Raw genomic sequence first — 13,825 nt, 5'->3', positions numbered from 1 at the left:
GAATTACCACTCGTGACGCAGAGAGCTTCGACTGATGCAACTTTATTCTCTCCTCTTTAAACCACCGACAATGTGGCACCGTGAAAACTATAAAGCAAACAAATACCATTAAACATTTAAGTACAAAGTGCAGAAATGTTCACATTTTACTACAGAAAATTATTTTGATTAACTCAAATAGTGACATTGACATAAATCAATAGTTTTTAAACTATTTATGTTACAGCATTTAATAAAATGAATTAACGACAACCTTTCTGTCTCTTAAATACATAAACAATCATTCGCAATCATTAAACCAACCTCTTTCTGCTTCCAAGGGTGCTAATCATGCTGAACCAACTAGCCAACCTCCTCCATGCGCATCTCTTAGCCAGTCTTTCCACACCACAAACAAATGACATGCATATACAAAAAAAAAACCCCGAATTCAACCATATTGTGTAAACTTTCAAAGTTATAGCATGTGACAGGTAAATAAAAAACATAGTTTTGCATGAGTATTTTCAAAAAATAAAGGTTTTTACTCACTCTGAAGCAACGTGTTTGTGTCGTTTCACTGAGAACAGAACAGGAAGTCTGACACAATAAAAGAGGAAGTGCTAAGGTACTCTTCAAAATAAAAGTGCAAAGTAAAGTGGCTTTGCCGGCATTTACACATCATACAAAATGTAATCAAATGGAAACGTCTCTTTTTGAAACTTGTTTTATTAGTTTTAACCTTTTAGCTTCATGCATCAAGCAAACATTTAATTATATGCAACATTCTCTGACTGGAAGAAATTTGTTTAACATTTAAACCTATTTTCTGCACATTCCAGCACATACAATAAAATATTTTTTATGTTTACACTCAGTCTTTCAAATAGATGCAAGTAAAACACAGCAGAAAATAAATAAAATCAAAGACTAGCGGTCCTGTTGTTCTATTTTCACCTGTAAAGCAGGAGTGGGGTAGGCGGAGGTTTACCCTGGTGCAGGTGTGCCGCGGTCAGTTGAAGAATCCGCGAGTTTCTCTGTGAGTTTCCCATTACGTCGTAGCTACTCGGTGCTTGCTCGGAGGTTTAGGGATTTTTTTCGCTGTAAAAAGAAGTTTTCTTCCCACGCACAACAGACACTAATGTTTTTGTCACTTTATATGGAATCAAACTCAAAGTAAGGTCAGTACTTCCACGCTTTAAACGCTGCACGCTCATACTCTCCCGCACTCCATATATGATCCATTGTTGATCTGCACACAGCTGTTGTCACGAACGTCACACTCGCTTACGTCACAGTCATGAGACATTCTCGCAAAAAAATCACGGTTTTAGTAACGCAGTAACGCAGCGTTCCTACGGGAAAGTAACGGTAATCTAATTACTGTTTTTGCAATAGTAATCCCTTACTTTACTCGTTACTTGAAAAAAGTAATCGGATTACAGTAACGCGTTACTGCCCATCTCTGGTGAGGACCCAAGTCAGATGGTGGGACACCAGGGCCACTCGGCCCAAATATAATGACCTCAATCTTGTTTTCATTAAAATTAAAAACATTCAGAGCCAGCCATGCTCTGATATCCTTAAGACATCCTAAAATATGCCTGAGGGGGAGGAAGTGCAGACTCTGTGCTGTGAAGTGCTTTAAAACCTGGTGAAATACCTCAAAAATGTTTTGTCTGTTTAAAAAAGCCTGTAGCTGTGAAGACACTACTTTTTTTTCTTCCAAATTTTAGAAACAAAGGGAAGCTTTAAAATAGATCTGAAATGACACAAAAATGAGAGGCTGGACCACTGCCTTTTTAAAAGTTACAGGTCGCCTAAAGTCAGGCTGCTGTTTATCAGCCCTTGAATATAAGGTCCAATGGTCTCCCAAACTTATTTAACAAAGTGAGGGGGGAGGACATCACTGGGAGAGCCAGACTTGATTTGGTAATAATTTTCCCCAAATAGGACAGAGACACGGGTTCAAAATGGCTAAAAACTGCCAAAGGCGTAATAGAAGGGTCATAAGAAGGGGGTGAGATGTGTACTCTAATATAGGGCTGCCACAAACGATTATTTTGATAGTCGACTAGTCACCGATTATTTTTGCGATTAGTCGACTAATCAGATCATCATCCATTGGACATAAAACGTACAGCTTATTGCACCAGCAGCATCTGCTCTTATATAACTATCATTAGCTTACAGCTTTAAGTGTTTAAGGTCTGTGCTAACTAAAGATAAAGACAAGATGAGAGTTCATTAATTTTTTTTTTTTTTTTGTGTCCCGTTTGGATCTTTAGCCATCAGAATTGTTGTCTTAAGGCCAAGAAAGATGCCAAGCGGATTTATTTTACCAAGTGAATCATCATGGCCTTGCCATATTGGTCCATTTGATTGACCTTTATTATAATTATGAATTTATTTTATTTTCAGTTGCTACAAACGGGACAGACATGACTGGGGGATAGGACAGGGAGAAAGAAGTTTATTAAATTTTAATGAAGTTTGCAGATTGTTTCGATGGAGTTGAGTAAACTCAGCCGTCTGCTCCTTGCTATCTAAAGTATAACAGGACACCGGAGTAAATTCTCAGCATCTCACACTTCTGATAATCAGCTGCCTGCTTGATGTTTATCCAGCTGTGTAAAAACTATAACTTTAATCTCAGCCAAACCGATTTACTCAGGAACAAATAAAATACCAAAAAAAGCCAAACAACAACATTTTTAAGTTATCTAAGTGACTCATATATCATGTTTAACCTGAGTAGCGAAAGACTGCGGTGGGTTTGAAAACGATCTGCCGGGAGTCCGGTGTTCTCACGGCTCTAGTGAGCCTAGCCCCCGGCTAGCTATCGAGCTAGTGGGTAACAGACGTCTCCGAAAACGTCGGAGCGCTTTTGAAAATATGTGGTGTCTTGATAAACTGAGCAGATATTTGAGGTTTACACAGCTACATTCTCACCTGAAAATATGTTAAATGTTTATTTTGTGACCCAGAAAGAATAATAAGAGTAATATTAAAACTAACTAGCTGCCGCCATTGTTGGAAACTGAGCTGGGCTGCGCTATGAATTCTGGGACACAGCTTCTTCTTCTTCGGGGTTTAACGGCAGCTGACATCCTTGTACATGCAGTGCTGCCATCTTCTGTTTCAGTCCGTTATTACACTCTTAAATCCTGCTACTTATTCCTGCGTCTTTTGTGATCTTACAAAGCTTCAAACGAAGCGTCGACTATTAAATTAGTCGTCGACGATTTTGATAGTCGACGTAATTGTGACTAGTTGACTAATCGTGGCAGCCCTACTCTAATAGTTAAAATCTTATCAACAAAGAAATTTTAAAAAGCTTCACAAGTTTCAACAAAAGCTTCTGTACAGTTGGATTGGGGAGGGCTATGAACAGAGTTTAAAATACTAAATAAGACACGGGGCTTATGGTAGTTGTTGTTAATAACACCTGCAAAATAAACAGATTTCTGGTTCTTAACAGTTTTCTGATATTTACTCCAGCTATCTTTTATATCATAAGACACTTGTAGCTTGTCTTTTTTCCATTTACATTCTGCTGTTCTGCACTGTCTTCGAGCAGCCCGAGTGCTGTCATTCAGCCATGACTCTGACTTTGATTTAGGCTGCCTGACCTTCAGGGGAGCAACAGTATCCAGAATGTTTTGGCAAGTGGAGATAAATTCATTAAAAACATAATAGATAAAACACATTATAATAAAGTACAACACACTCTTATGGGAGTATGCTTATGTTGTGATGTCCCTGCCTCCACATAGTTATGTAACTGACAGGCACATTCATATATATTATGGCTTATATGTATAATCGATTTTTTTGGTATGTTTTTGACCTGGGGGTAGAATTACTTATGAATGGGTGAAATAAAAACACAACACATAAGGTTCTTCTGTCTGGTTCTTAATTAGGAAAAGGCAGAGCTTCCTCTCTCATTATGTCTCACACTTGTTCTCTCACCAAAACACAGCACAAATCCCGCCAATGACCCGCTTCCTTATAAACCCAGAATCAGGTACCGAAGCAGTGACGTACTGAAAGAAGCTTCGGACGTCGCTGGCCACGTGACTCTGGCCCGTTTTTGTTTTGATTGACAGGTGTCGTGGCAAGGTAGGTATCCTCGCCAGAATTTCTTTCGCTGTGTCGGGAGCGCGCACTGGGCAGGGAGCGCGGATCCAGTTGACTCCGCCTCCATTTAAACCAACTCGACGTGAAAGTAGTGACGTTTGACTTCAGTGAAACAGTTAAAGATGGGTGTGGTTACGTTACCGTTCAGTGCTTGGACAACAGAACATGACACACGTGGTATCGGACGATTTACCGAATTAGAGATAATCACGTGTGTGGGGACTGGATTCACAGAAAATTTAACGCTCTGTATGCCACGATTCAAAGCACGTTTGTCCTTGAGCTGGACAGAGGGAACAGGGTCAGTGTAACCTTGTAACCTGTTTCTGCTCTTTTATGTATCTGTAATACATACCTACAGTATGTGCTTGTGGTGGGGCGTGGTCTGCGGTGCCGTGCAGGGAGGGCGGACGCACCTGCACGGCATCCTTAATCACGCCCGCCTAGTTAAAAACACGGGGACTGAGGGGTTTGGGGGTGTTGTGGTGTGGTGAGATGTAAATAAAGTTGACTCTGAACGTTGCTCCGTGGTCCCGCCGTGTCTTATTCACGCCACATTGGTGCCGAAACCCAGGAGGCAGCACGGCGGGTCCATATCGGAGCCAGGGAATGGAGGAGCTGGCCCAGAGGGTGGCCGAAATGGCGGCCGCCCAGCGGGAGCAGGCGGCGGAGGTGCGTCGCCAGCAGGAAGAGCTGCAGGACCAGTCCGAGCGGCACCTGGAAAGGATTGGGGAGCTGGCGGCGCTGCTCTGGGCCTGGGCGCCACCCCCACAGGTGTGTCCCGAGGACAGTGAAGCGGTGGAGGAGCCGCGTGAGGCACCTCAGCAGCCGGAGGTGGCAGACGAGGCGCGCGGGGATCTGCGCCTGCCGGAGGAGGGGGAACAGCCAGGTGAAGGGCTGCTCCTGCCGGGAGTGGTGGATGAGCCGCTCCAACCGGAGGCGGCAGACGAGGTGCGCGAGGGTCTGCGCCGGTTGGAGAAAGAGGAGCTGCACGAGGGGCTGCTCGAGCCGGGAGTGGCGGCGGAGGGAGCAGTAGTGACGGAGGAGTCGCGCTATGGGCTGCTCCAGCAGGGAGCGACAGCGGTGACGGAGGGGCCGCGCAAGGAGCTGGAGGTCCCAGTGCCAGGGGAGCTTGCTCGAGTGGAACTGGCGAGCGAGGCGGGCGCCACGCTTGAGATCGCCGTGCTCGCCAGACCGGCCTCACCACCACCAGAGGCCTGTACACGCCACACCTCTGCCCAGCCACCTGTGAGCTGGGGCTCACGCTTGTGCCGGCCGCGCCGGGTGCACCTGTCACGTGTCCGACTTCCGAACCAGCTTTGCCTGCGCCGCTGGATTCGCGGGCGGCCGCCTGAACTCGCACCTCCCCGTCGCTTGGCCGGGGCCTGGGGGTGCCAGCTGTCCGGGCTGATTCCCTCTCCCACTGGCGGTGGGGGAGTAGGTTCGGCCGGATGGCTCCCCGGCCTCAATCGGGCGATGGGGGTATGTGGTGGGGCGTGGTCTGCGGTGCCGTGCAGGGAGGGCGGACGCACCTGCACGGCATCCTTAATCACGCCCGCCTAGTTAAAAACACGGGGACTGAGGGGTTTGGGGGTGTTGTGGTGTGGTGAGATGTAAATAAAGATGACTCTGAACGTTGCTCCGTGGTCCCGCCGTGTCTTATTCACGCCACAGTGCTGAACAACACAACTCACCTCTCCTGTAGCTTCAGCAGACTGGCAGTGATTACAGCAGCCAGCCTCACCTAACTGGTCAGACTGGAGAGAGAGAGAGGAGGGGGGGCATCTGACATTTGAGCCAAGTGGATTGATACATATAAACACTATTTTATACAGTCACTGATGCAAACTTATTCTGTTGGGTGTGACTACGTATTCTTCTTCCTTTAGTATTTCCGCCCCCTGTTGGCTCTCCAGGAAACTGCAGCTCTTCCTGGTCGTTGACAAAAGTTTAGTGAATAACAGAATAACAGAAACACACAGTATTAAAGATTTATACCGTCTGTGGTAAATTACAGCTTAAAAACTTGCGTTTTCAGTCAGACATAAGTAGCTCTAGTGAGCATGTGAATGTGATGCTTACTTTGGATTATGGAACTTTTTCCGTTATTCAGGCGGGCTGACAGCTGGGCGGAGAGAGACGCAGAAAAGCGGAAGTTTTTCCGCCTCAGCGTTTACAGAAAGTGAGAGAAAGCAGCGGGAGAACAGTGCCTCACACTAAGCTGCTTCACAAACACTGAAGAATGATTTTCCATCAGCAGTGATTCCAGGTGTTCACATTTTACCTGAAGTATTGAAGGTAAGCGCGGCATTAAGTTCTGCTTCCTCCTGGAAGTTCACGTTCGTAGTTCTGCTTCCTTGTTGGAGTTGTTTTCATGTGTGTGTAACAGGGAATGAGATACAATAATAAGTTATATTAGATCATGTGACTGTTGCTGGTTTGAAGCAGAGGTGCAGAGCTCTGTGGGAAAGAACCGGAGGTCTCGGTCACGGTAGAGTTCTGGTTGTAGCGGTTTGAAAAGGCCACGATAGTCACGTGATCTTAACCCTAGAACGCTATCGCTATAAACAGCAACACAATCACTAATGCCGGGTGATTTTTACCCGATATAATATGACCAACAAAAAGTACTTGTCATCAAAATATATCAAAATTTGACAACACATGACAAATTAGAGTTGTCTTCTTTTACTTTCAACTGTGCCATGTCTAACAAAATGAAAAAAGTGTCATGTGGGGACCCTAAAATAATGCTCCAAAATCACAGAAAAATTAGGGCAAAGAACAACAAAATTCCTAAAAAAAAATAATGACACTGGAAAGCTGGTCTTTGGTCCACCCATTCCTGGGACATTTGAGACTTCCCTGGTGAAGGCACAGTCTCCTCGACACACTAACAGCTGCAGGAGAGAGAAATCATGTAAATGTATTTGCTCGGGTGAAACTCAAATAGCGATAGTGTTCTAGGGTTAAAGTTATCTGTGAGCAGCTTAATCCCTCATCTTCATCAGACACCAGATCTTCCTGGATGGTGAATGTGAGAGTCACAGATATAATGACACAATAATTATTATAAATGTCATTTAAAGGTTTGTGTTTTTTTTTTTTTACAATAAACAAATAACAGTTTGTTTATTGTGTGTTTCTGACCAGTTCGAATTGAGATTTTTAATTTGTAAAGTTTGTATAAACCAGGGATGGATAATTAATTTTACTGGAGAAAATGAGACTGTTGTGCATTGTACTGGTTCTCCAAAAGCTGATTCTGTTCATCTGGACGTAGCGTTTTGTGGGAGAAACGTTTCGTCACTCATCCAAGTGACGTCTTCAGTCTCAGCTGACTGCAGGTTTCCCCAAATCTTATAAACAGTACATTTGCATAATGACTGAAACCAGCCCAGTGAAGGAACAATAGGCTGGGAGGTCAGTTCCTTAATCATAATTATGCAAATTCTCATGACCATTGATCAACAACCACTGACCAAAACCCACTGATCAAAGCCCACTGATTAATGGCCATGAGTCCCATTCACAGAGTTGGGGAATGGCTGCAATCACAGCATTGTAAGATGGTGATAGATGTACCCTTAGGCCCCCTCCTCCATTCAGAGATGGTCTTTCCCTTTCACGTAACTGGCCTCCTTGACTCCGCCCAAAAACCAGCATTCCTCCCTGTCCAGGATGTTACATCCTCATCATTGAAAGAGTGTCCGCTGGCCTGTGGGTGTAAATAGACTGCAGAGTCCTGGCCTGACGAGGTGGCTCTTCTGTGTTGTGCCATCCACTTCGCCAGAGGTTGTTTGGTTTCCCCGATGTATAAATCCTGCCAATCCTCCTGCACTTAACAGCGTACACTATGTTACTCTGTTTGTGTCGGGGACCCGATCCTTGGGGTGGACCAATTTTTGGCGCAGCATGTTTTGGGGTTTAAAAGCCACAGAGACGCGGTGTTTAGAAAAAATGCGTCTCAACTGCTCCGATACTCCTGACACATATGGGATCACTACAGGTTTTCGGTTGGGCAGCGATTGTCCTTCTCTCCTGGATCGGCTGGAGCTTTCTTTAGGTGCCTTTCCAGCTTTGACAAAAGTCCAGCTGGGATAACCACATTTACTCAGGGCCTTCTTGATGTGCTGTTGTTCTGCCTCCCTGGCCGCTGTGTCAGTGGGGATGGTGTTCGCTCTGTGTTGTAGCGTCCTGATGACTCCCAGTTTATGCTCCAGTGGATGATGAGAGTCCACACAGAGACAGTTCAGGAGGTAGACCGTGCGGACGGCAATGGCGGCGACGTGGACACAGTTCGGGGGGCCGACCGTGCGGACAGCAACGGCGGCGACGTGGACACAGTTCGGGAGGCCGACCGTGCGGACGGCAACGGCGGCGACGTGGACACAGTTCGGGGGGCCGACCGTGCGGACGGCAATGGTGGCGACGTGGACACAGTTCGGGAGGCCGACCGTGCGGAAGGCAACGGCGGCGACGTGGACACAGTTCGGGAGGCTGACCGTGCGGAAGGCAACGGCGGCCACTCAGGCGAAGGCGGTCCGGGGGCCGGCCGTGCGGAAGGCAACGGCGGCCACTCAGCCGGTCCGGTGGTCGACCACGCCGGCGACGAGGAGAAGGCGGCCGAGGAGCAGCTGCAGGAGGCGGCACGGGAGCCGGCGGAGACTGAGGAGCAGCTGTAGGACCAGGCGAAGCAGAAGCCGAGGCCGAGGCCGGACCAGGCGAAGCAGAGGCCGAGGCCGGACCAGGCGAAGCTGAAGCCGGGGCTGAGGCCGGACCAGGTGGAGCAGAGGCCGAGGCTGGACCAGGCGAAGCTGAAGCCGCGGCCGGACCGGGCGAAGCTGAGGCCGGACCGGGCGAAGCTGAAGCCGCAGCTGAAGCGGAGGCTGGACCAGGCGAAGCTGAAGCGGAGGCTGGACCAGGCGAGGCTGACGCGAAGCCTCTGGCTGGAGACAGGCAGGGCCAGTAGGCGCGGAAGCCTCTGGCTGGAGACAGGCAGGGCCAGTAGGCGCGGAAACCCCTGTCTGAGGAGCGGCCGGGCCAGCGGGTGCGGAAACCCCTGGCTGAGGAGCGGCCGGGCCAGCGGGTGCGGAAACCCCTGGCTGAGGAGCGGCCGGGCCAGCGGGTGCGGAAACCCCTGGCTGAGGAGCGGGAGAGCTCACAGCTGGCTCTGAGTGCTGTGGCTGCAGGTCCGGGAACTGAACGGGATGGTGGACAGGCGACTGGGAAACAGGAGGTGACTGGACTACAGGGCACTGGGCGGCAGACTGGACAGGCTGGAGGACGGGCGACTGGGGGACAGGAGCAGACTGGACTGACTGGACAGGAGCAGACTGAGCTACAGGTGACTGGACAGGAGCGGACTGAGCTACAGGTGAGTGAACTGACGGGGCTGGAAGCTGAGCAGCAGATGAGGGAACTGACTGGAGTGAAAGCTGAACAGCAGGTGAGGGAACTGACTAGAGTGGAGATGCTAAGGGATGAACAGAGGTAGGCGAGGCTGACGACGGAGCTGAGGTTGGTGTGGCTAATGGCTGAGCTACAGACTGAGCTAGTGACGGAGATAAAATTACAGCTTGGGCTAGTAAGGCTGGTGCCTGGGCAGGGGACAGTTCAGCTAATCTAACTAGGGATAGTGCGAGGGCGTGAAAGGCTGGGTCAGGAGGTGGATGAAGTGGTGAAGTAGCAGCTGAACCGGTTAGCTCTGTCTCGCCTCTAGGGGGGTCAGGCTGGGTTCTGGCTGCCCTCAGCCTGGGTGCTGGGACAGGCACGGGAGGTGGCTGGACACCAGTCACCCCCACCCGAGAAACAGGAGCGGGTGTGGAGGTAGACTGGGTCGCAGCTGCCCTCCTCCTGGGAGCTGGCACTGGAGTGGGTGTAGGCTGACTGATAGGAGTGGAAATAACGACTGGGTGAGTGAATCTGCTAAGTTTTTCAGGGATTATGCTGGTCCTTCTGCCACCACTATTTACAGTCTTTGGGGGAGCAAAGCAGAACAAATCTTCCCAGTCCACAGAATCCTCCAGGAGGGAAACATCCCATGAATGAGAGATGGGTTTATTTTTGGGTTTAAGTGGAGAGTCAAATGAGGGTGGAAAACAGTCACTGGAACTCACCACCGGGAATTGCTGGAAATAGTCCATTTTATGGCGGCGTGTGCGCCGCTTTCTCCGGGAGGAGGAAGCGGGCGGGGTACACGTCCGAGCCTCTGGCACGGGAGCCTCTGTTGAGCCGAGGTGGGAGGCGGAGCCGCTGTGCCGTGGTGAGGTTGAAGGTCCGGTGAATGAGGCAGGGGATGTGTGAGCGAGGAGCGGAGCGGCGAGAGAGGGAGCGGCCGAAGCGCGGCGTGAAACGTCCAGTCTCCGCGGCAAATGCTCCGGTGCAGGTGAGGCAGCAGGTGGGGGAACGCGGCGTCTCCGAGGCCCGCCCAGAGCCAGGCGAGTCCCCTCGAAGACGTGCTCTCTCTCCGCGAAGAGCCGCTGTTTTCCCCTGAGCTCCTCTGCCCAACGGGAAAGCGCTGCCTCCTGCCGCTCGTAGAGGTCCGAGTCTGCTGGGTTCCAATCGTGTCTTCGTGGCACGGGTCGTGTCATTCTGTCAGGCGTTGCGTGGAGGCGAGGAAGAAGGAACCCAAACGCAGGACTCGCAGGTAGGTGCAGATTTATTATGAGGAGTGGATGAACAGAACAAAGGGAGAAAATGGCTGGCTGGCTGGACGACTGACTGAAGGACTGACTGAAAGACTGAATGGCTGGCTGGCTGAACGCAGGCGGAAACGACAACAGAACATCAATGACATGACAGAGAACTGGTGAAACCGAGGAACTTAAATACACAGGTTGAATGATGACAATGATTGGAAACAGGTGAGTACAGGGCTGAACATAATCTGACTAATGACATGGGAGACAAGCTGACACGGGGAAAAAACAGGAAGAGAGAACATTAATGTGGTGAACTAAACTGAACACGAACAAACTGAGATCACTGGGTCAACGACCCAGGAACCCTGACAACAAATTGGCCACGATGGGTGAAACTGGGGAGCCCATGGCACACTGTAACAGCCACTATGGTGTGGTGTCCCTTTAAGACACCCAAGTCGAGGGTTGATGGTGTCATCAGTGTGTGCCACTGGTCTCTCTCTCTCTCTCTCTCTCTGTGATGGTGTGGACATGTGCTTGCACGCTAGTACATGAGGAGGGACGGATTTTATGTTTTACCTCTCCAGACACCTTTGTTTGCAACGTTATGGGTTGTACGAACACTGTGCGCTATGTTTGTTAAGCTGCAGCCGTTCAACCGGGCTTATATGGTTGATGAAGAGAAGGTATATTAAAGAACACACTGTGGATTCCCCAACGCCAGCGTGAGTGTGTATTCTTTTGGCTACCCTGCTAGGTGTTTTGCCGCCTCCTCTCAACCACTAAACGCAACCCGACGTTACAAAATGGCGCCCGAACATCTTCTCTTGGACCTCAGTATGCAGTATCTTCGAGCAGCGGATGATTGATACACTGAAAGGTACATAGCGGCAAAGTAGAGCTAGTAGTAGCCTGCCATACTTCGCGGAGACAGACCAGGCTGGCCTCGACGCGGACGTCCGATTCGCCGGATCACGGAAGTGTGTTTCTACGGCAACGAGTGGAGCCGCCGCAGCGCTGTTTTCGGGATGTATTATCGTCATCTGCCGAACGCCTTTACTGCGACATTTTTGGATTAACGTGGATTCACGCTACTTGGACGCGAGATGGATGCCGTTTCTTCATAGTTTCTGAAGTACACGTAAGCGGAGTAAAGCGCACCGGATTTTTTTTCTTCCTCGCCAGCTGAGCTCACGCTGCAGACTTTGCTTCGTTCGTATGGTCTCTGCAAGTGGGAACTTTTCCACGGGACAAACCTCTATACCGCGTCAGGACTGGACAAGTTTGGTGTCCTCTGGAAAATCGCCAAACTGATGTTGTGAGTGTATTTAAAAAAAAAAAAAAAAAAAAAAAAAAAGACCGCTGTCTATATTTCAAACTGATTTGCTATTGATTCTCACTGGCTTAACTGTCCTTATTGAAATGCTGTTTTAAGTGCATCTGACTTGAAAAGGTGTTGCTCATACTCAGTTACTCGTAAGTTTGGATCTATTTTACACCTGAATGCTTTTGATCCAGGGTGTTTGCTCCTTCCACCTCCACGTTTCAAAGTCAGATAAGACATGTGTAGCTAAACTTCAGAATTCACATGTTTCGTATATTTTTGTGTGACCAGAACTGAAGTTGATTTCTGCCTAACTGCTACCTTTTATAGATTTGGGTCTTTGATAAGTGTGTATTATGGCTACTCATCCTGACTTGAATGGCATGTGTGATGATATAGACTTTATGTTACACCCCAACCGACTTACTGCCAGACATAGTACTGCTGACCTTGGGCATAAAGTGCAAAGTCTGCAAGCAGAGGTTGATATGCTTCAGCAGTGTCTTCATGACTCTTTGGACCTCCAGAGGAATATTCTGGAGCAGTGGACTCAACAAAAACGACCAGTCCCAAAAGTGCCAGCTGCCCAGATTACTCACCCTTTTCCTCAGGCCTCCTCTACCCCATATGTGCCAGGCCTGCCAACCAGGGAAACGCAGCAATCTATCTCAACACCTGGCCCCACGCAGCCCGCCAGAGCCTTGTCACAATCTCACTCAGATTCACTGGAGCTAATTAATACAACCAGAGTCCTTGTTGCGGCATTGCACCAAGCTAAATTGGAGCCCAAGGTGTTCGCTAATGATGGCAGCCTTCACCCAGAAGAATGGCTGCAGTCTGTTGCTGCTTATAAAACCTCCTTAGACCTAACAGACGCCCAAATCCTCAGAGAGCTGCCACACTTCCTAGCTAAGGAACCAAGAAAGTGGTCTAATGTGCTCATTCCTCACGTATCTACATGGGCTAAGTTTTGTGAACTTTTCAGAACTGTCTTCTTGCCTGCTGACAACCAGGAGCAGATTTTGAGAGGCATCCTGGACTGTTTCCAGCACCCCGAAGAGCCTCTGCCAACGTTTGTTGCCCACATGCTCAGTGAATTTAGGAGACTGAGGAACCCACCATCTGAACTGGAGCAAATTGAGCTCATCTGTAACCACGCAGTGGAGAAGTACAGAGTGGCACTGTTCGGAACGCCTGTAAAGTCAGTAATTGATCTAGTGCTGCGTGCCCACGAGCTGCATTCTGTTCTTGGCACTAACCTTTCACGGCCCTCCCGAGCTCAGCCGAAAAACAGAACTGAGGGAGGACCCCGCTGTTTCAAATGTGCCATGCCTGGTGTTACCTCTCGTTCGTGCCCTAACTGTTCCACTGATTTTCAGGGAGCTCGACACTCTCCCAGGATGGCTCCGGAGCTTCCCCAAACGCTGTCTCCTGACCAACATCCAGTAACTCAGCCTGCCGATCCAGATGAAACTGGCGGGGTCAGGGAGACGAGAGCAACGGGCAGGAGGCCGGGAAACTTCAGGGGGGGGAGAGTGTTTCACAGGGGCAACCCTCCCCCCAACCAATAACTCAGCCCTCATCGCCTTTGTCAAATCAAAGTGTGCCACCAGTGCTCAATCACGTTGAAGATGGAACTTCGCAAGCATCGTGGAACACCCCTCTCAGAGTTAAAGTGAACTTTAATGGGGCGGCTCTGGATGCCACACTAGATACAGGAGCATCTCTTTCAGCA

General features: G+C 49.1%; 1 protein-coding gene across 5 annotated transcripts in view; it reads left to right on the top strand.

The window, feature by feature from the left end:
• The first annotated feature begins 6,262 nt into the window (after positions 1–6,262).
• The window catches only part of LOC146564949 (uncharacterized), a 48,571-nt gene continuing 41,008 nt past the window's right edge, over positions 6,263–13,825 (top strand). For all 5 annotated transcript variants that reach the window (XM_085292760.1, XM_085292758.1, XM_085292759.1 and 2 more), the window contains exon 1: positions 6,263–6,420. The gene's annotated coding sequence lies outside the window, so the exon portion shown is untranslated. The remainder of the gene's footprint in view (positions 6,421–13,825) is intronic.

Source organism: Mchenga conophoros, linkage group LG11, assembly GCF_057382185.1.
Source record: "Mchenga conophoros isolate Kocher_MC1m ecotype Shallow Benthic linkage group LG11, M_conophoros_male_GT1.1, whole genome shotgun sequence".
Taxonomy (NCBI): Eukaryota; Metazoa; Chordata; class Actinopteri; order Cichliformes; family Cichlidae; genus Mchenga; species Mchenga conophoros.
The sequence above is the reverse complement of the archived record's forward strand: the minus strand, read 5'-3'. Positions and strand labels throughout refer to the sequence as shown.